We start from the raw sequence: 21,780 nt of genomic DNA on the forward strand, positions 1-21,780 counted from the left end.
AATATACCTAACCATTTACCCCTGTGCTTCTATTAATTCAGGTTGACACCCATACCCGTAAGCAACGTTATTAAAAACGTGTAAAACGAACGCAAACTAAATACTGTGATCCTCATACGAGCACTTACCTAAGTAATTCCAACTACCTACATAATATACACTTAAATAAAATATAACCTTTTCATACGTTTCTCCCCACGTCCCCTGTAAATCGAAGAGAAAAGGTTTTCATCAGCGGTATGTTAATTACCCTCACCGCAGAATACAACCCTTTTACCGCTGTCCATTTCTGTTTCTGTTTTATTTACGCTTTCGGTGCAAAGGTGATTTGTTGAAAGGGTTTATAATTCGTGTACGTACTTGAGGTACCTATTCTAGTGATAATTTTATTTATTCTTTCAAAGTATCGTAGAAATTTAAGGAAAAAATTTACAGCTTAGGTACTTAAACAATCGTCGTCTCAATTCTCCAATTTATAATTCATATTGTTTCTTTTTATATTTTTCGAAATACACATACACAAAGTATCATTAATGCATATGATCAATTGATCAGGGCATAAAGCAACAGCGGATGAAGGTGAGATGAATGGACGGATGCCAATTTGCATCTTGGTGTGACCGTAAATCATCACCTTTGGCAGTACACTAAACCGGAAAAGGACATCCGCTTATTAAGGACAAGCTGCATGGACCTTACACTAAGTTTGATTATATTCCAGAAATTTCAATAAGCTTCCGGAATCAAATGAAACTTATAATTTTGAACATTTGCGTACATTTTATAAGCTGTAAAATAAAAGTACTTACGAATTAATACAGGTATTCGTGATGTTAATGAAACTGACTTTATTTAACTTATGACAGTTTTGTCCGTGTTTAGCTAGAAGTTAAAATAAGGCCCTGCAAATCCCAAGAGTTTGCCGAGAGGCACTTTCTTTTCAGTGAATATTTAATCTTGTTATTCGTCATATTACTTAATTAATATAGACTGACAATTTTTTTCTGAATTTTCAATACATTGACTGTATTGAAAATTCAGAAAGAAATTGTATTCAGTATTCAGTATATTTATTGCATCTTCATGTTGTAAATTCCTTGTCCTTTGTAATTAAATGATAATGATCCATATTTTTCAGTAAAATATATTGAATTGTACCTATGTAAAACCAGTAAAAGCTAAGCATGAGGTAAACAAAAATTAAAGTCCACATAGCGTCGAGCCTGGTCTTTGTTCTTCTAATCCTGACTTTCCTTTCAGATAGAATTCAGTCAGTTCTTAAATTAAGAATTTATTTCAGAACTTCATACTTTCCTGTTCCCCTTTGTGTTGCATCACAATGGAAATTATTATCAATTGGAAAACTTTCCGTTTCTCCAAGTTCTATAAAGCCTTACATTTTATTTTCCACTTTTGGCTTTCTTTGTGTTTTGTAAGAAGATATGCAGGGAAGTATAATAAATGTTATTCAAACGAGGGGAACAAACTTTATAAGTTTACTTATGCTTTTAAGGAATAATTATCTTACTGTAAACATAGCTATTGGATATCCACCTGCAATGGCGCCGTGGTGCGTTAATTACTTAAAAATAAATACTTTTAAAAGGATTTTGCAGACGTGTTATCTTTTAAAAGGTTTTCAAATGGAATATTCATACAGCCTGAGTAGCATTAGGTTGTTTGGAATTCCCCCGTGAAAAAGAAAATACTCGTAGTAGGTATTGTATGTATTAACAAGAGTTGTAAAATTGATTTATATCAAACACGAAAGGGTTTTATTATTATTGTTTATTCTTAGACCACAATCCATGTAGTTGAAATAATACCCGGAATGAACTTTATTTTAGTTACTTATTTTATTAATAAAACACAATTATTTGCAACACGTACAACATGCAATTTCCATGATTGTCCAAGAAGAACGTTAATGGAAAAAAGTGTTGGCAGTAACATTTTGGCCATAGACAAAATTAATACAATTAAATACAATTTAACTTTTTGTTTTTGAACATAGTTGGGGCGGCCAGAATATGCCCAAAAAAGTTAAAACATAAAAATTGCATAACATACCTATGCCTTAAAAATAACTTGATTAATTATCATTAATAGGTAAAGGACATATAGCTTTCTATAAGAGCGCAGAAATATTTTTCCAGAGCCATTTCTCTCTGCCACTCTTACTCTACCATCAGGTCCTGGCATGATCCTTACAATTCTAGCCATAGGCAGTATTATCTGTCCTAACAATTACGAGATCGCCTTCTTTTAAATTGGGCTGAACATATTTGTTAGACCTGTAATTTTTATCCAATAGGCATATGCTAAATAATTAAGTTGTTTAAGTCACCGCCTGTTATAAGAGGAAAAGGTATCAAAGGTAGTTGCCTAAAAAGTCATGAAATTTAATTTGATATTTTCAAAAGAAGAGGGGACTGGTTGGATCTAGGCAGCAAAATAGATTTCCGTAGAACAAAGAGCAGGCCGTGGACACACGCCCGCCACTCGTTGCCCGTCTACAAAGGAATACAAAAGTATACCTACCTAAATAAATGAATGAAGTTGCTTTTTAATACAGGTAGGATTTTCAACTGCATAATACCAGTACAGCCACATTCATAAACAAGTATATGTTTATTTTAACAAACAGGGCACTAGAAGTCTTCATTCTAATACTTATTTATTTTAAACGTTTGGTTTTAACGAGTTAAATAATTACTTACCTGCGTCAATTATAATCAGTTTATATTATTGATTTCACATAGAAACAGTTTAAATTCAATGTTTCAATGGTACGTCCCGTCGGTTCGCCGGTACGAGTTATTGGCCACTAGGTACATAGTAATTGGCCGCTCTTAACAATTAGGTTTCAATTGGCTTGTTTCTTACTGATTTGTTAGGAAAAGCCAATTAATATGTAGTGGCCAATAACTATAGTAGTCACCCTACTTATATCAAATCTATCATTTCCTTATAGGTACATATTCCGGTACAGGTTATATGTTCTATAAATAATAAATTAAAACTTTTGTGAATGAGAGGAGAGGAGGAATTTGCGATTGGTCGTCATGTCACAAAATTTGCGACGTGAGCATGAACACTAAGTATTTGGTCACTGTTAGCCTAACACGCTATCCTCGCTTCGCTCGTCGTCGCATCTATCTTTCGGCGCTGGCAGAATACCTTAAAAACTAGTTTAACTAGTCTAAGGACTAGACTAGTCTAAGGACTAGGAGGAAGGATTGACTAAGGTCAATACCAGTTTTTCACCCATGCGAGTTTGCGCGCCGTTGAAATGAGCCATTAAGGGAAACTAGTTTTAAATAGTGAAAACGCGTATTTACTGGGGCGATATTGAAAACTACTTAAACTGAGATTGATTAAAAGTGTGTAGGTAAAAAGAAAAACATTTGGGCCACTGAAATCTATACCGTCTTTGGAAATACCGGTTGTGTCACCACAATCACCAATTGAAAACCAATGTTGATGCTCAGGATAATTGACCTTTCCTGCAGCAATGCAGTAGGCAGCCATGCTGCGCTATAATGCTGTGCAATTTAAACACAACTTTAAGGAGTCAGCGTGTTAAAAAAAAACCTGATAAGTAAATAGCACCGAGTATGTTACTGCTACTTTTACTTGCTGTAAGTTTAATTGAGGACAAAGAATAGAATATAGAATTGTAGATGAAAACAGAGGCTTGTCAGGCGTAATTGTACAATAGTGGAAAAAGAACGCGACCGCAGCCACTTTGGCCGAATGTAATCTTCGACCGTGGATAAAGTTCCCTTCAGAAACAATAACAATTCATTCAACGATATAATGTGGCCTCACAGTTTTCCCCGGAGAAAGTTTTAAGTGCAAAAGGCCTCACAAGTTTATGTGTTGAATGAATCTAGGAACGGGCGTAATGTAAAAGTTGTAATTTGATTTGCAACGGCAACCACTAGACGCGGTTGTTTCATTTAGGTACAGTAAGGCCCGTTGGCTTTGTTTCTATTCGTTGAAAAACTTTGTTTCGAGTTATGAATAGGTAATTGAAAATTCATTAGGGTTCTTTACTCGCCTCCGTAATATTTACTGCTCAATAAAACGTTGCTTGACGCTATTATACCTAATTTCGACATTTAGTTGAGTATTTAGAAGAGGAAATGCCGCCAGCATCCTTTCATCCTTTGTACAATGCCTCAATGGCCTACTTTAGATTTAAGCTAGTTATTAATTTAGTTTAGTATTAGTATTGTAGTACCTCTGTATATTTCATTGTGTAAATAAATGGTTTATTTAACAGACGCAGATATTGCGAATTTTGTAATGTTTAAATCGTGACAAGCAACGTCAATTACAATTATGATAGGTAGCGTCAATTGAGGATATTATGTAATAATTAATTTGTATAAAAAATAGGAAGTCTAAAGACTTCATAATCATAATTTATAAAAGTTAGTATTGAACAAAAGTGTCATCGTTTGAGGAGAACAATTTATGTTTTAATTATTTGCTCGTGCCTCGTGTTATCCGGTTTTCTTTTTCCTAATTTTTTAAACCCTATTTTTAATTGAAGCTATAAATATTTACGGCCTAGTAAATATCATCATCAAAGTCCTACAACATAAATACCTAGGAAGTCAATACTGATATCTTAGCTTCCGAAGTATAAGTATACCTAATAATGTATATTTAATGTACTTGCTCGTAGAGTGATGTTAATTATTCCTCGATACCTATGTTGGTTTGTCCTTTTAATTTTGAATGCAAAATTCTAAGTCTAAATTCTCTGAAACATAATTAACGTGAGAATATGTTGTATTACATCTGCTGAAGATGAAAATACAAAGTAGGTACTCGTTAATAATTATAATAATACCTATTACTTCGTGTTCAGTCGGTGTTATTAATTAGAGTTAATGGAAAATCGGCTATTAGAGTATCAAAGAGAGTTTATTACTATTTTCCGCTATATAGGTCGTTGCGAACTTAGCACTCAATAGCAAGTGGAGCAATGAGCGACCGCTGGGCTTCTGTGGCAGGGTCGGAAATATCACTCGCATAGGTACACCTCGTGTTATGTAGGTAGTTTTGTCTGAGAACACCATACTACAAGAATTGTTTTACCTGAACAACTTTAAGCAAACGGGATATGGAGTATATGGACTTGTTGCACTAACCACAAATAGCGGACCGAGAATAGTTTCTCATACCTACCATTAAATTTGTAGAACACTTGAACTAGACGTTTTAACGCAAACGAACCAGAGACAAATTTGAATTGGAACGTACAGTCAGCCGCAGAATTTTCTAAGCGGGCCAGGTGTTCACAATTACCAGGACATGCTCTTATAACCTTAACAATAAAGTTGCGTCAAGATCATTTTGAACACCTCGCCCACTTAGTAACTTCTGCTGCTGACTGATGTACAATTTTGATATATAAGTGATGTCATCTTGTTACATACCTACGCCCGTGCGTCTCGCTCGCGCCAATAATGTAAGAGCTAAAATGCGTAAAATTACGTCGTGACAAAATTTAAGAGAATCAACTGTATTAAAGTATTTTTCAAATAGTTTGGGTAAGTACTTGATAACACTTTAGAGTTCACTCATGTGTCACCATTCATATGTCACAACCAACTTATTCTGAAAGTATCTACTAGACCAATCGAGTTGAAATTTGGTACCTAGGACAGTGACTTCGATTACCCAAAGACGGACGTGTAACGTAAACAAATAAATTTGAAACGGCCACATTTGTGGGTTAAAGAAGAAACATAAAAAAAATATCACAATATGTCGTGCGACATAAATAAAAGGGCTTGTTGTGAGAAACTCAAACGTATATTTTTCTTATAGTTTAAAGATATAAATAATAGGTCTGATGTGATTAAAGAAATTAAACTAAGATTGACTACTCCTTGCCCTCTTATCTTTGAAACGCCTAGGCTAAACATTGTTAAAGCAAAAATTATTATAGTTCTTTAGACTTAAGGATGACTCACGCTAGACCGGGCCGGGGCCGGGCAGGAGCTTCCGGCGCTTCGTTTTCTATGGAAAGCACCACGTGATCACCGATCAACCGTCATAGAAAATGTCATGTCGAACGCCTCGGCCCAGGCACGGCCCGGTCTATAGATCGTTTTTAGGGTTCCGTAGCCAAATGGCAAAAAACGGAACCCTTATAGATTCGTCATGTCTGTCTGTCTGTCTGTCTGTCCGTCTGTCCGTCTGTCCGTCTGTCTGTCCGTCCGTATGTCACAGCCACTTTTCTCCGAAACTATAAGAACTATACTATAGAAACTTGGTAAGTAGATGTATTCTGTGAACCGCAATAAGATTTTCACACAAAAATAGAAAAAAAAACAATAAATTTTTGGGGTTCCCCAAATCCCCATACTTCGAACTGAAACTCAAAATTTTTTTTTTCATCAAACCCATACGTGTGGGGTATCTATGGATAGGTCTTCAAAAATGATATTGAGGTTTCTAATATCATTTTTTTATAAACTGAATAGTTTGCGCGAGAGACACTTCCAAAGTGGTAAAATGTGTGTCCCCCCCCCCCCTGTAACTTCTAAAATAAGAGAATGATAAAACTAAAAAAAATATATGATGTACATTACCATGTAAACTTCCACCAAAAATTGATTTGAACGAGATCTAGTAAGTAGTTTTTTTTTTATACGTTATAAATCGCCTAAATACGGAACCCTTCATGAGCGAGTCCGACTCGCACTTGGCCGCTTTTTTTTAGCATTAGAAAGAACTTGAAAGAAGGTAGGCGATCTTGACATGTCATTTAATTGAAAAACGCTTTTTAAAAATCAGTAACTATTACTTATCAAAGCAAAAGAATGTAAATGTTCGTATTAGATTCATAATTGTTACATATTTGCCGTAACTTATTTTTCAAATGTTTACCTTATTTCAAATGCTAAAAAAAAGCGGCCAAGTGCGAGTCGGACTCGCCCATGAAGGGTTCCGTATTTAGGCGATTTATGACGTATAAAAAAAAAACTACTTACTAGATCTCGTTCAAACCAATTTTCGGTGGAAGTTTACATGGTAATGTACATCATATATTTTTTTTAGTTTTATCATTCTCTTATTTTAGAAGTTACAGGGGGGGGGACACACATTTTACCACTTTGGAAGTGTCTCTCGCGCAAACTATTCAGTTTAGAAAAAAATGATATTAGAAACCTCAATATCATTTTTGAAGACCTATCCATAGATACCCCACACGTATGGGTTTGATGAAAAAAAAATTTTTGAGTTTCAGTTCGAAGTATGGGGAACCCCAAAAATTTATTGTTTTTTTTCTATTTTTGTGTGAAAATCTTAATGCGGTTCACAGAATACATCTACTTACCAAGTTTCAACAGTATAGTTCTTATAGTTTCGGAGAAAAGTGGCTGTGACATACGGACGGACAGACGGACAGACAGACAGACATGACGAATCTATAAGGGTTCCGTTTTTTGCCATTTGGCTACGGAACCCTAAAAACGAACTATAGCGTGAGTCATCCTTTATACAGAAAAACCGAATCTCATAAAAAAAATTAAAATATTGTAAAAAATTGTGTGTACTACGGAAACATCCGACGCACACTTAAAAGGTTTTTTTTTCTGCATATAACTAAGTGAAAATAGCCTTAGATTTTTCTACTAGTTCCCTAGGTGTAAAACGAAGCGGGGCTTTTTACCGGGAGTGTGGCGGCGTGAGCAAATGTCAGTCCCGTGTCGGTCGGCAAAGCACCTAATAACAGCCCTGTGCTAATGGATTGTGCTCCGACGCGCTGGTTAGTGCTTTATGTTCCGAGAGATGCTCTTTAGCTCTTCATACACGTAGCCATTGATTAAACCGGTCAAAGAGCTCGACAGTGTAATTACTCAATGGGATTCCTTAATATATGATTAGTGGCATAAAAAAAATAACAAAAGAGATTTAAAAAACTGTGGTAAACCTTAATTTAGTATTAGGTATAGGATTAGGTACCTAATCCATTGTCTTGTATGAAAATATTTTTGTTTGTAATGTTTGACTCTCTCACGTATGAACGAATAAAACCCCTACAGACAGACTCACCACTTAATTACTACTACTAAAGAATGCAACTTGTAACTACTTAATGCCTTATCTGAACATTGTACCACCTGTGATACCAAGTGATTGTTCTAGTTTATCCGCATTAATCTTGGAGGATATAATCAAACGGAGACGCCATGTCTGTAATTTTCTGTACAAAACAGTCTGCCGATTTTTGCGGGGGAGGGGAACGTCAAATGTATGCTTAACGTAAAAATAGCCATGTCAGATAAACGTCAGTCCATACATTGTGTATGACCGTTGGCCGCCTATTTTCGACAGAGGGGAAAGCCTGTTAATGGCTACTCCGTTTAGTTGTATCCTCCAAGGCATTAATTGACATTAGACGTCTGTCTTTAGCTGTGTACCAAATTTTAACTTAAGTAGGTAATTTATCAAGTAGCTTCGAAGCAAATTGACTGTGACAGACAAACAGACAGAAATACACGAATGATCCTATAAGGCTTCCGTTTTTTTTGCTTTTGAGGTTTGGAACTCTAAAAAATATTGAATTTACATGCTAATGCTGAGGTACATATCTGCATTATACATTTAGGTTGTATTGTGCAGAAATATACAGGGAGTTGCCTGTAACACGAGAAAATAATTAAAACATATATTATACTCATCAAACAATAAAACTTTTGTTAAACAACTTTTAAAAATTATGAATCGCCTTCAATATACGCTGTTTGACGCAAAGAATACAATAAGTACTCAAGGTCTGACGTTGTTTGTCACGCTTTAAACATAACAAAATTTGCAATACATTGCGTCTTAGAATAAACTTTAAAGTGTAATAAAAATCAAAACTAAAGTTGCTGGTCAGTATGAGGACTATAGCCTACTGTTTAATGTATTGCTCCTGTTAGATTATACAGGAAACAACCTGTATAATCTATTAACAAACTCCATGTCTTAGGTCTTAGTATCAATGTGTTATTAATGTTATTATTTTTGTATTGTTGAATGTTCATCCCAAAACACAAGGTTTCTTCTTCGTGACAATATAGGTATGAAGGTAGTGCAACTCACTAAAAAGTCTACTCTTGCACGCGGAGGGGTAACTTCACTCGTTAATCTTTTAAGCATACCATCCAGTATAATCCTATTAAATTGCTTGAGTTCTTAAAGGCTTTTTAGGGCCCTTCAGTTAGTTCAATTACTCTAATGTACCTACTCTATTTAGGCACCGTATAAAACATTAAGACTTACATTCAAGTCTCAGTTCAGTTCATTTCTATTTCCACTGGAGTCAGCAAAAATAAATTGAACTTTTGCAACATAGTCAGCTAGGTATCCTTATCGACTTACATTTAATACCTTAAAGCATACTAAAGCAAGTCATGCAGGAAATCCCTCTAAATAAAAGTAATTGAAATTCTGGATCGATACACTTTAATGTTAAGATGTCTCCCTTAAAACGTTTTGGATACAGGTCTAGTCCCTGCTGCACGTTTACAATGAATGCCGGTAGCCTTTCAACCACAGTTTGTGGTGGATTCCGACAGTAGGTAATGTAATCTCGGAATAGCTCTAATATAGGATGGAAACCCATCTGTAATTTTAGATCCAGGAATAGGGATTTCGAAGTGAAGACGTTTAAAGTAAGTATGGCAAAGGTTATATTAACATATAAATGTAGGTGAATATTTTACCAAACGGGCAGATGTGACTAAAGACCGTACGATACGCTATAAAACAAATGGCGAGTGGCGTCATGGTTTACTTATATTTAAATAAATTAAAAGTAAAAAAAACTTATTTAAAAACCAGCTTTTATTTAAATGCGCTAAAAAGAATATAATATTTTTATCCTTTAAAAATTTTTACTATCAAGTTTTAACGCCCTTACACAATTTATATGATATAAAAGCTTGTCGCGAGATTAATCTTTGTAGATAAACAAGTAAAATATATAACCTGATCTGATGGATTTAATTTTTTTAAATGTTCATACTATATAAATATGAGTCCCTACTTAAATCTCGCGACAAGCTTTTATATCATATAAATTGTGTAATGACGTTTAAACTTGATAGTAAAAAAATTTAAAGGAAAAAAATATTTTATTATTTTAGCGCATTTAAATAAAAGCTTGTTTTTAAATAAGTTTTTTTTACTTTTAATTTATTTTTTACTTTTTAGTTCTCGCTGGACAGGTTTCTAAGTCTGTTCATCTCCGTTACTAAGCTGTTCTGAAATCTGTAGGGACATATCTAGAGGGTTGATCAAAGACTTGATTTCGTCGAACAGGAGACAACTGCATTACGAGTAAGTCTTTGTATTCTTAGGCTCGAAGCTCTTCGCTGCTTGTCAATATATTGCATAAGTGACCTTAAGTAGGGTAAATATTTGTGTATTTGGTGATTAAATGCGAAGGCCGAAATGATGTCAGTGCTTAATCACAAAACAATAGTATAAGAGTCTAAAAGCGAAGGCCGAAGGCCTGAAGCGTCCAGGCTGTCAGTGCTTAAACACAGAACAATAGTATGTCTAAATGCGAAGGCCGAAGGCCGAGCTCCGCGTAGGGCCGAAGGCCCGAAGCGTCCAGCATGTCAGTGCTTACTTAATAATCACAGAACAATAGTATAAGTGTCTAAATGCGAAGACCGAATGCCGAGCTCCGCGTAGGGCCGAAGGCCCGAAGCGTCCAGGCTGGCAGTGCCAAATTACAGAACAAAAGTATAAGTGTCTAAGTGCGCGAAACGCGAGCGTAGCGAGCACGAAATTTTTCATCCGACTTACATATGTATGCAAATTTTCAGCATTTGTAAAAATTTAATTATTATGATACTAGTTTTTATCGTTGACTGTACTTTTTTCCACAGTCAACTAATACTCAACGAGACAATTCTAACAACCCTAAACACAATTACGTTGCTTTATTTTATCACCGAGTTCCTATGGCCACCTCCTGTCTCCATCATCAGATCAGCTCGATGGTACCATAATATTGCATTGTCATCCGACTTACATAGTGATGCAAAATTTCAGCTTCATTGGAAGTTGGGAAGTGGGTCAAATTTAGCTTGCAAGATTTGCCCCGTACAAACATATTTACATAGGTACATACATTGCAAGTTAAATAAAAGCTTGTAACATAGGTACATTGCAAGTTAAATAAAAGCTTGTAAAATCAATAGTTTTACGCTGTTCTTTGATGGGCTATCATAAGTATAACAAAATCTAGTTAAATAAATAGATAGAAACCTACCTAATGCCATTAAATTCAAGATATTTTTAATTTCAATAAAGTCTGTTAAGTAATTTTCTTTGCATCAATTATTCCCAAAATATCATATTACACGTAACTCAATACAACAACAAGAACTGGAATTATTTTGGGCGCTCGCTGCCCTTGACTAACGTACTCCATTACTTTAAAACCCACCCGCTCCCACATCGGCCGGTAGGTATTCCAATGAAACGATTTGTTAGCACTTGACTTGCGACACAATATAACAGTGACAAAGAAGCCCCTAACGACCCCAAATTTATCGCGAACTTTCCACTAATACCGTCATTAAACAACCCTTTGTTTTCCCTCTGATAAAAACGCCGAGCGGCACCTCTCACTTCGTAATTTTTATCTTTCATCGCTTCAATGCGCACCGTGAAAAAAATACTGATAATTTTCTTGAACTTGGTCGCAGAAGAAACTGGCGCGTCTGCTTGTAACGTATTAACAATTGCAAATACCTCTTGCAATTTTATATTTTAACCTAAAATATCATGACACAAAAATATCTTTGGATTAAATTGTTTAAAACGTCGAAACATTATTGCACACGGAGTTTCTACTCGTACAGGTACCTACTAAAGTACTGTATTATTAAATGCCATGTGTGCTGACTACGCCTGGATAAAATAATATGATACCAATAACTTCAATGATAATTTTATTGTATACATTGTGATTGGGTAACTCATTCAATTTTCATAGTAGCACAGTTAAGTTAATTTGATGTCTTACCATATTCTCGGAACCATGGGGTCTCGGACCTTTGGGAGGCGAGCATGGGGCCAAAGCCAGAGGCCCGCAGAAATCATAATTGTAATCATGTATTTGTCTCATATCTTCATGTTATGATTATCAGTCAATCACGCTGTTAATATTTCAAGCCAGTCTATAAACAAAATGTAAGAGTACACATTTTCAACAGATTTTTTCGGAGTATAAATTTCTATGTTAAAAAATGCACTTTGAAAATAGCGGGCGATTTATCCTGGGCCTGTCATTGATCTCCAAAAATAACAAGACGCCTAAAGCATTTTCAGTCCTTTGAATTGTTGTATTTTTCGATTGCTTCACAGAGACACGACCGAAGGGAGTGTTTTAAATCGACACGAGTTGCGAATTACCTATTCGCACGTGTATCGAACAACGTTTTACAGTACATATGGCACTTTAAAGTTTCGACATACGCACGAAAAGTGCTATTTTACGCACTAATGCGGAAAAGTAGCCCCATATGTACTGTAAAGATCCTTTTAGTTGCAGAACAATCCTAGGACAATTCATGTCAGTTTATTATGGTTAATTCACGAGACTTGACTGTTTTGCAACCACTTTAATTGTTCGATAAAACTATTGAATTAGATTTCCTTTTACATTAATAGATTTGTATAAATTTCTTTGTCAGTTCGTCGATAATTAAATTAAGTCGATTCAAAATGATGTACGGTAAAGCTAGTTCGCCCACTCAATATAGGGTACCTAGACGGCCTAAGGAACAAAATCTCATTCAAGTCATTCGCCTCATATGCTATTTACATTATTTATTTGCGCGATATAGACTACCCGTTTCTTTACAATTGATGCATTTGGAAAAAGACCTAGGTATAGTCTATAGTCTAGCTAAATCACGCAAATATTACTAAACTTACTATAATTACTAAGGCGATCGAATGAACATCGACATTGATCAGTGATCACGCCGCCCGTGCATTCTTCTCGTACCTACATGTGAATATTATCATCATCATCATCATCATCATCATAACTTAAGAGCTTTGCTCTTGTCGGTGGAGTAATCACCAATCATTTCTTTCTTGTGCCAGTCTTTAATTTCCTCATACGACCTATCATTTTTTATTTAGCTAAGATAAGTTATTCTAGGTTTCCCTTCTTCTCTTGTCTTTTCAATCCTGCCTTCCAAGATGTTCAGGAAAAACTTGTCATGCCGTATCAGGTGTCCTAATATCATGCCTCTCCTATTTCTTATTGTATTTAATAAGCATCGCTTTTCTCCTATCATACTCGAATATTATAATATTGCATGAAAAGTCAGATACCTACCTAGTCTTCCACAAAATTGAAAATTTAAGTAACTACTTGATATCAGAAAATTCATACAAGCCTAGTTTGAAAAAGTTATGGTGCAAAATTGGCGTGAAGACAGTAAATTTGCGTTAAACTAGCAGTTATCTGGCGCCGCGGCAGGGAACTTGCTATCAACACTCCGCCGCGCCGTTACGGCTACGGGCCGTTTACTAGCCTCCTACTAGAATTACAGTAATAGGCCCATTCTTTATTCGCGGTTTTAAAGTAACAAAATTTTTATGACCATTTCCGCAATACTTTGAATGACTGATAAGTTATTACTATCAGTAATAAACTACTTACAAATTATCTAATAAATAATAATGAAGTAGCGAAGTAACTGCTTCTACTTTCCTGTTTGTTTTAATGTAATGAATTAAATTGATTAGTTATGTACATCGAGCTCTAAATTTTGCGGCTAATAAAAGAAGTTTTTGTGAGAACGAAATCCAACACGTAACTCCAAAAATTAATTGGCTCTGGAAAATTCGTTGTTTCTTTTTCAGCCTTCGCTATACGGCCATGTTGCTTTCTACCGTCGTCAGCTCGATTGGCTTTCCATCCGTCGTCGTAGATCCCTTAGAATCCTGAGTATGTTATTCACCATCTTATTCCAGCTTCCCACTACAGGATATCTTAAATGCAAATTAACTTTTGTCACCACTCTCCAGGCTGTGAACTGCGTTCCACCCGTTCACTCAATAAACCCTTAATTCCTTCTCATCGTAAGATCCCAAGTAAGGTCGACCATCTTATGTGTCTGGAACATATTTTGTTTGATAAAATATAATGTTCATACGGTTAAGGTCTCCAGAATGTTCTCCCTCTCTCTCTCTATTCGACAAGTCGACGCTTCACCTTCCATGGGCGCTTTTATATGCACATGTAGCCGTGGTTACTGCCCTAGTAGCACGGTCGCATTTTTATCATTTATCACCATGCCTGTCACGTTCTAACAAGTAGGTAAGTGCGAAAGTGACGGGCATAGTGATAGTGGATAAAAATGGATCCGTGCTGAGCCCGCAGGACTCAAGATGTAGATACGTTATTTTTTCTTACAAATGTACTAACCTCGACTTGGATTTTAAATTTTCTTTATAAAATGCTGGTTCGATTATTAGTTTAAAACTAAAGAAATTAGTGGGGATCCGTTTAAGGACATGTTCGGTATTGTGTTCTGATTAATAAAAAGTAGAAGAAAACTTTTTTTGACGCGAAAAATTTTTGGCCTCTGATGGAGGGTTGGGCGACCTGCCCCATACATAAAAAACTTTTCATGTCAAATAATAACTACTTTTTCCTAATCAGAACACGATACCGAATATGCTCTTGAATCCCCACTATTTATGTTACACCTTGTATAAATAACCTATGCTTTTATTATAATTCAAGTAAACATATCGGATAACTGACGAGTTGGGGATGTATGTATCTCAACGGGATCTGTCAAGGCATTGTTCGGGAGGTTCTCCCGGTGGCCGAAACTTTCAGACCGCTCTTCAAACTCATTGACAGGCACTTTGCAATATAATATACCATTACAGGAAAATACAGACATATGAATTGTAAGCAGCAGGCAATTAAAAAAATATATATTCATTTAATGCAACATAAATACCATATTGTTAATTATAAATACAAATAAAATAACGTAAATAGTATTTTATGCAACCGTTGTTTAAGAGCGGTCAAAAAAGGCGAGTGGCGTGAGTAACGCTACGGCTTACGTAGGCGGACAACGCGCGAACGCGGCGCGGCGCGGTGGCGGCGCGGCGCGGCGAGGATGAAACAAACCGTTGATACGTATAGGTAATGTCCTACTCGTACGTGAGCGATTTAGACGCGAAGCGGCGCGGCGGCCGCGCGGCGTTCGCGCGTTGTTCGCCTACGTAAGACGTAGCGTAACAATTTGAGGCGAAGCCGAAAATTGTTAATAAAGACGCCACGAGTATTTTTTGACTCAGTTAAATAACGTTGCATACAATACTTTTTCTACGACCAAGCACACTACTTTGAAATAAAATTGTAAATTCGACAAATATTTTTCATTCATGAAGTAGCAAAGAATGGAGGGTACGGGCGGGAAAAGAATGAATGAAATAAATAAAAAACATGTCTATGGTTCACTCATCTGTCAGAGATGACAATTAAAATTAGGTTGGCAACAATGTATTTCATACAATATTTTTTATGTGTTGATTACACGAAGTATCGTAAAAGTGCAAAAAAGATACTGCGTGTATGCACAAATACTTTTTTGGAGAATAGACTAAAGACTTGACTTGACAACTATAAGGTGTGTGCACGACCCTTTACATTACAAAAAGTACGGGAGTAGAAAAAATATAGATATAAATATATTACAGGTACATAACTAGGCTTTTATTTACCTTGCTGACCCTACAAGCTTACAAGGATTTCTACTTGGGAGCATTGGACCATCAGGACATATCGGATAACTGACGAGTAAATAGCAGTACTATAACGACTGTGTTCTTCTGTAAGGTGGAGGTATTTCCCCAGTTGGGCTGCTCCAGATTCGACTGAGATGACATTTCGATGCGCACTTCTTTTAGACTGTCTTTACTTACATATTACGTTTTTAAATTATTGTGTCCCTTCTGGGCACTTTGTTCCATGCCATCAGATGTACCCACCTACATTTTGGCCACATCCCAAAAAGAGGCCTTGTTGTTTTAGTACGCCTTCAGTATCTTTTTGCCCAGTTCGGGTTGCCCTTCAAGGGCCTAATTTTAGTTGTCATCGTTGTCATAGTTGAGAGTATACTAGTAGGTACTCTTGGCCAAACATTAATTAAGTTTGGACTGCACCAACCGACATTTTCAAGCTTAGCAAGCTTTCCGTAAGTGATTCCTTTTATGGTAAGCCTTTTGTTCACCTTTTGTTCACAATAGATTATCTCATTTCTGCGCTAAAAGTTCACGCATTTAAAAGTGAAACAATTTATAATAAATTGGCATAAATTTAATATTCTTTATTCGTTTTTTATATAAATAAATACTTGTCGGTACATTTGTATTTATAGTTAACGATGCAGTCTTGAAAAAGAAAACTAAAGTTAAAAGAAAAGCGGTTATTTAAAAACAAACCTTTATGGCTCTGAACTTGTGGTAGTAATCAGTGAGTTTTGGATGTCACCTGACGAAATGAACATTTTCGCTCGCGCGGCCTAATAGGTATGTGACATGTGCGAGAAAAGTAACAATTACTTGCCTAGTTTTAACTTATTTAATCGATAATGAAACACAAATAACACCTTTTAATTAATTTACGTACAAACAGTATTTAATTGTACGATTAACAAGCAAAATAACACAACTTTAGAGCACAAAAGCAGTTAATTGTCAAAGCCCATTAGCATTTAGTTCAGCATATAAATAGCCTTGGTAAAGTTTAAATAGAACGGTTGAATAGTCTTTATTCTCCTTGGATTTTATTCAGAAGCGGGCTTAAAGGTAGGTAGTCTAGTAAACTAGATTTACCTACCTACGGATTGTCTACCAAACAAATTTCACAATTATATTGAACTTCGATACTTCGTAAGAATGGCGGAATGTTTTAAAACGTTTTACATGCCCAGTCAACCGTGGGTCTTAAAAAGTTGTCTGATGCAAGTTTTATGATAGGTACATAGAATATAAGTAAACATATTACATATTGAATTGATTAAAATAATACCTACCTAACATATTTACATAATTAACTAAGAATACGTATTTACTGCATGAGTCATTAACCTACCCTTTACAGCCACGCGAATTCTAAACCAGGAACAAGGCAAACGACTTTCAGAACCCGACGTGGCAACGACGGCTATAAAAAGAACGGGTTCTACTGCCACTGTCTATTGCACATTTTAGAGTTTCGCATTTCGAACGGAGTCATAAACGCTGCAGTGATGCGTACACGTGAGAACACGGGAACACTGTGCAATCATTATGATACCTATAAGGACATGACAGACGATGTTAGGGATAAGGCGAAATGATGAGCATGGTAGAACTTTTAACAGCTTATATTTCGAAAAGCACACACACTTACGTACACAAAATAAAAAACTCAAACTGACAGTTGTGCGTACGGGCGTTCGCGCGGATAGCATGGACCGACTGACTCGTCATACAGCGCACATATATAAAACCAGAATAGCGGCCGCGTCACAGTTAAAACTACCCTTAAGTTTAGATTTCTTAATCAACCTAATTATTTAAGTAGAGTATGCAGTCAAAAAAGCCTTGGCCATCCCAGAGGAAACTTAGTACTTACTTACTTCAGCTTAACGTTACATCAATATCTGCCAATCAGGGTAATCGAAATCTACATAACTCTACATATTATACCTAATCAGGAGATTAAGCTCGGTAATTATATAATTAGCGTCATGGCGCAACGTTACGGTACTCCGGAGATAGATCGTCGCTCATTTAGAAAATATTAGCTTGACTTAATTGCGTAACTTTGGATATGTCATCTGGGGTAACTACAAATTACCCACTGCCATAATTAATGTGTTGCCGGTATACGAGTAAATCATACGTCGACTGCGAATATGTATTTGTTGTATTAAATTTTAATGCCATGCTCATTCTACGCTTCACGAAGCAATAAAGTAAAGTACCGTAAAATGGGGTGAGTAGGGTCAAAACTGAAATTCAAACCTCGATAACATTTTATTTTTACATATGAAAACTGAATGGTGGTAAGTGTTCCGGACGTTTGTATTTTAGTTTTTATTTTATTTTGGGTAGTTCCATTTCATATCTTTGACGATAAAGAGGAAAACCCGCCTCACCCCGTAGTGCCTCGTATTTGGGGTGAGAGGGGTTTTCATACAAAGGTGATTTTGGAAGATTGTTGGATCGATTTTTTTTATTATGCGTATTACTATAGCTCCATTTTAAATTGGAATACATTATTTTTGTAGCAGTAGCCTTAAAATCCCTTCTCACCCCTCTCAAACCTTCTCCCCCATTCATAACCCACCTCTCCCCGCGAAACCTACTCACCCCGTTTTACGGTACTTTAAATCTACCTTTAACTACTAGAAGTTACTCGTCGTAGAAAAACAAAGTACTTTTTAGGGTTCCGTAGCCAAATGGCAAAAAACGGAACCCTTATAGATTCGTCATGTCTGTCTGTCTGTCTGTCTGTCCGTCTGTCCGTCTGTCCGTCTGTCTGTCCGTCCGTATGTCACAGCCACTTTTCTCCGAAACTATAAGAACTATACTGTTGAAACTTGGTAAGTAGATGTATTCTGTGAACCGCATTAAGATTTTCACACAAAAATAGAAAAAAAACAAAAAATTTTTGGGGTTCCCCATACTTCGAACTGAAACTCAAAAAAATTTTTTTCATCAAACCCATACGTGTGGGATATCTATGGATAGGTCTTCAAAAATGATATTGAGGTTTCTAATATCATTTTTTTCTAAACTGAATAGTTTGCGCGAGAGACACTTCCAAAGTGGTAAAATGTGTGTGTGTCCCCCCCCCCCCCCTGTAACTTCTAAAATAAGAGAATGATAAAACTAAAAAAATATATGATGTACATCCATTACCATGTAAACTTCCACCGAAAATTGGTTTGAACGAGATCTAGTAAGTAGTTTTTTTTTATACGTCATAAATCGCCTAAATACGGAACCCTTCATGGGCGAGTCCAACTCGCACTTGGCCGCTTTTTTAGCAACTATCTAAGAATAGTTCAGGTTAGGTGCTTCAGTGATGTTTAAAAATTACCCCAGCAGGGATAGGTAACTAACGTCAAAAATATCGAGCTGATGGAGTCAATTATGACGCGGTCGGTAAACTAAACGCTGTTTCAAAGTTAACGGTATTAAATATTATTTCATAATAAAGGTATTTACCTACCTTACCAACTTATAAAGGTGCGTTGAACACAAATGTTCAATGAGATCTTAACTTTTTTTTTATACCTACCCACTGTGAATATATCGTCTATCTGTGTCTATGACTAAACGTTGAATTCTTTAATAAGATAATACCAAAGTTGCAAATAGGTACGAGCAGATAAATTAGATCTCTTGTTGACTAAAGTTAATGAAATGCAAACAATCCGAGCTTATTCCGCGATGCAAAGCTGCCAACTACTTGCAGGTCTACTGGACAGTTCTTTCGGAGTGTTTGTGCGCGAGGATAAGATACTAACTCGTAATAATAAATAATAAGGATTCTTCTTACTAATGTTACTGTGGAAGCTACTTTATTTTCTATCTGTTTAGACTTTATCTGTACATCACACGCAATTGTAATGAATATTAATGCGCTCAGGTACAAATCAAAAATAAAATTATGAATTCCTCAAATATTCCTACAGGTTTGTGCTACAAAACGAAATAAAAATATTTACAAATACAATTAAAACTTACTTGTAGGACTTATAGCTTCTGATGATAGCATTAATGTATTAAAGTTAATTAGGGAGCTATTAATTAGCATAAAATGATAATTACCAGAACGATCGAAGATGCACCAAAACAATAGCATTTGAACGTTTACATTATTAGTCGTTCGTGCATCAGCCGCGCAGCGTCGCAAAATGCAACACAACTCTACCGCAAACTGTCCCAAACTCGTAATATACTTATTTATTTACAACAAAAGGAACCTTGCGCCAAGAAAATAAAGTTTATGTTTCAAAGGAAAGGCAGGCGAGATATGACGTCGCGTAAATACCAGTTGAAATTCGTTTCGGCAATCACGGAGATGGACGTTCGAAATCTGATTTACCGCTGATTTGTGGGCAGGTGCGGCGCATTGCATACTGCATACAAACTTCACAAGTGTAGCGAGTCCGTAGCATGTTTGCATGTCGTAGCTGCACCGGGCCTGCAGATTTACTGTGCAAATCAATCTGATTATTAATCAACTTTGTTTTTATATGTCAATCAAATTAAATATGTAAGTACTCTTTCTTACCGGTGTACTCAGACCAGATCAGAATCAAAATCGGCCTCCTGTTTACTTAATAATTATAGTCTAGGCTGAAGTAACTTATTGCAATTTGACCGCATGACCATAATAATAATTTGGTACATTATAAGACCATAAATGCTGTTCATTTTTTTTACCGTTATGAAATACGTATGTATAATAATATGAAATGTAAATTTGAATGTAGTATTGAAGTGTTTGAAGTCAACTGAAGTATTACAACTATTTCACACCCGTATTATTTAATTATTTTAACTTAATTCCACAAATTTAGAAAAAAGGCTACAAATGGCGGACGTATTGAATGGATTATGATTGAGTTACCTGCTAAATGTGTACAAAAGCACGATACTTATGCCGTTCCGCCATCGCAGCGGGTGATGGTTTTATTTCGCACTAAAATTTTAACGTGTCCACCAAATGGATTTGGTTATTCAATAACGAAAATTTTATAACATGGCTTTTTTATTTTCATTTATTTTTACCTAACTGTGTGACGTAAAAAAAGGTAATGTGGAAATCTGCAGTCTATGTAAGTACATAAGCAAGTTATTTTGTCGGAGCTTAGAAACCAAACACAATATGGAGCGAGTTTGATGATTCTTACATACGACAATCATTGTGTATCATTTATGAACACATAAATATTTATTATATATGGCGTTAATAAATAAATATAAATAAATAAATATGGCGACAATCAGACGAAGTTTAAATAAATAAGTCTTAAATGATCGAATTTAAACTGTTGTGAGACATGCTAACATTGAAAAATTTTACGGTTTAGACTCACGCGGTTTACGCGTGCGACGCGGCGTGCCGCAGTACGCGATACACGGCCGTCGTGAACGCTGCTCGCACTGTTACGCTACGTCTTACGTAGGCGAACAACGCGCGAACGCGGCGCGGCCGCCGCGCCGCTTCGCGTCTAAATCGCTCACATACGAGTAGGACATACCTATACGTATCAACGGTTTGTTTCATCCTCGCGCCGCCGCCGCACCGCGCCGCGCCGCGCCGCGCCGCGTTCGCGCGTTGTTCGCCTACGTAAGCCGTAGCGTTAGTGCTTGAGAAAGGAGACCTAGGCTTTCCGAAACATGTCGCGCGAGTGACTTAAAACAAGTAAGTCTTAAATGGCCGAAGATGATTTCAAACGCAGTTTGTTACATAAATGCTGGTTGAGGTAAAATTTTAAATACAGGCACTATATTATATACTTACACCAGTAATCAGTCGGGTTATTAATGTTTTTCGCCTTGTTCCTCCAAAACTTTATACATATTTTATACTTTTAAATATCTAATCACAAATTTAATCAGAAGCGACATCGTATCATTTCATATAAATCTCCATTATAAATGACAAAACAATTCTCCAAGACAGGAGCTTTGTTATAT

This window comes from Cydia amplana, chromosome 2 (assembly GCF_948474715.1).
Source record: "Cydia amplana chromosome 2, ilCydAmpl1.1, whole genome shotgun sequence".
Classification (NCBI taxonomy): Eukaryota; Metazoa; Arthropoda; class Insecta; order Lepidoptera; family Tortricidae; genus Cydia; species Cydia amplana.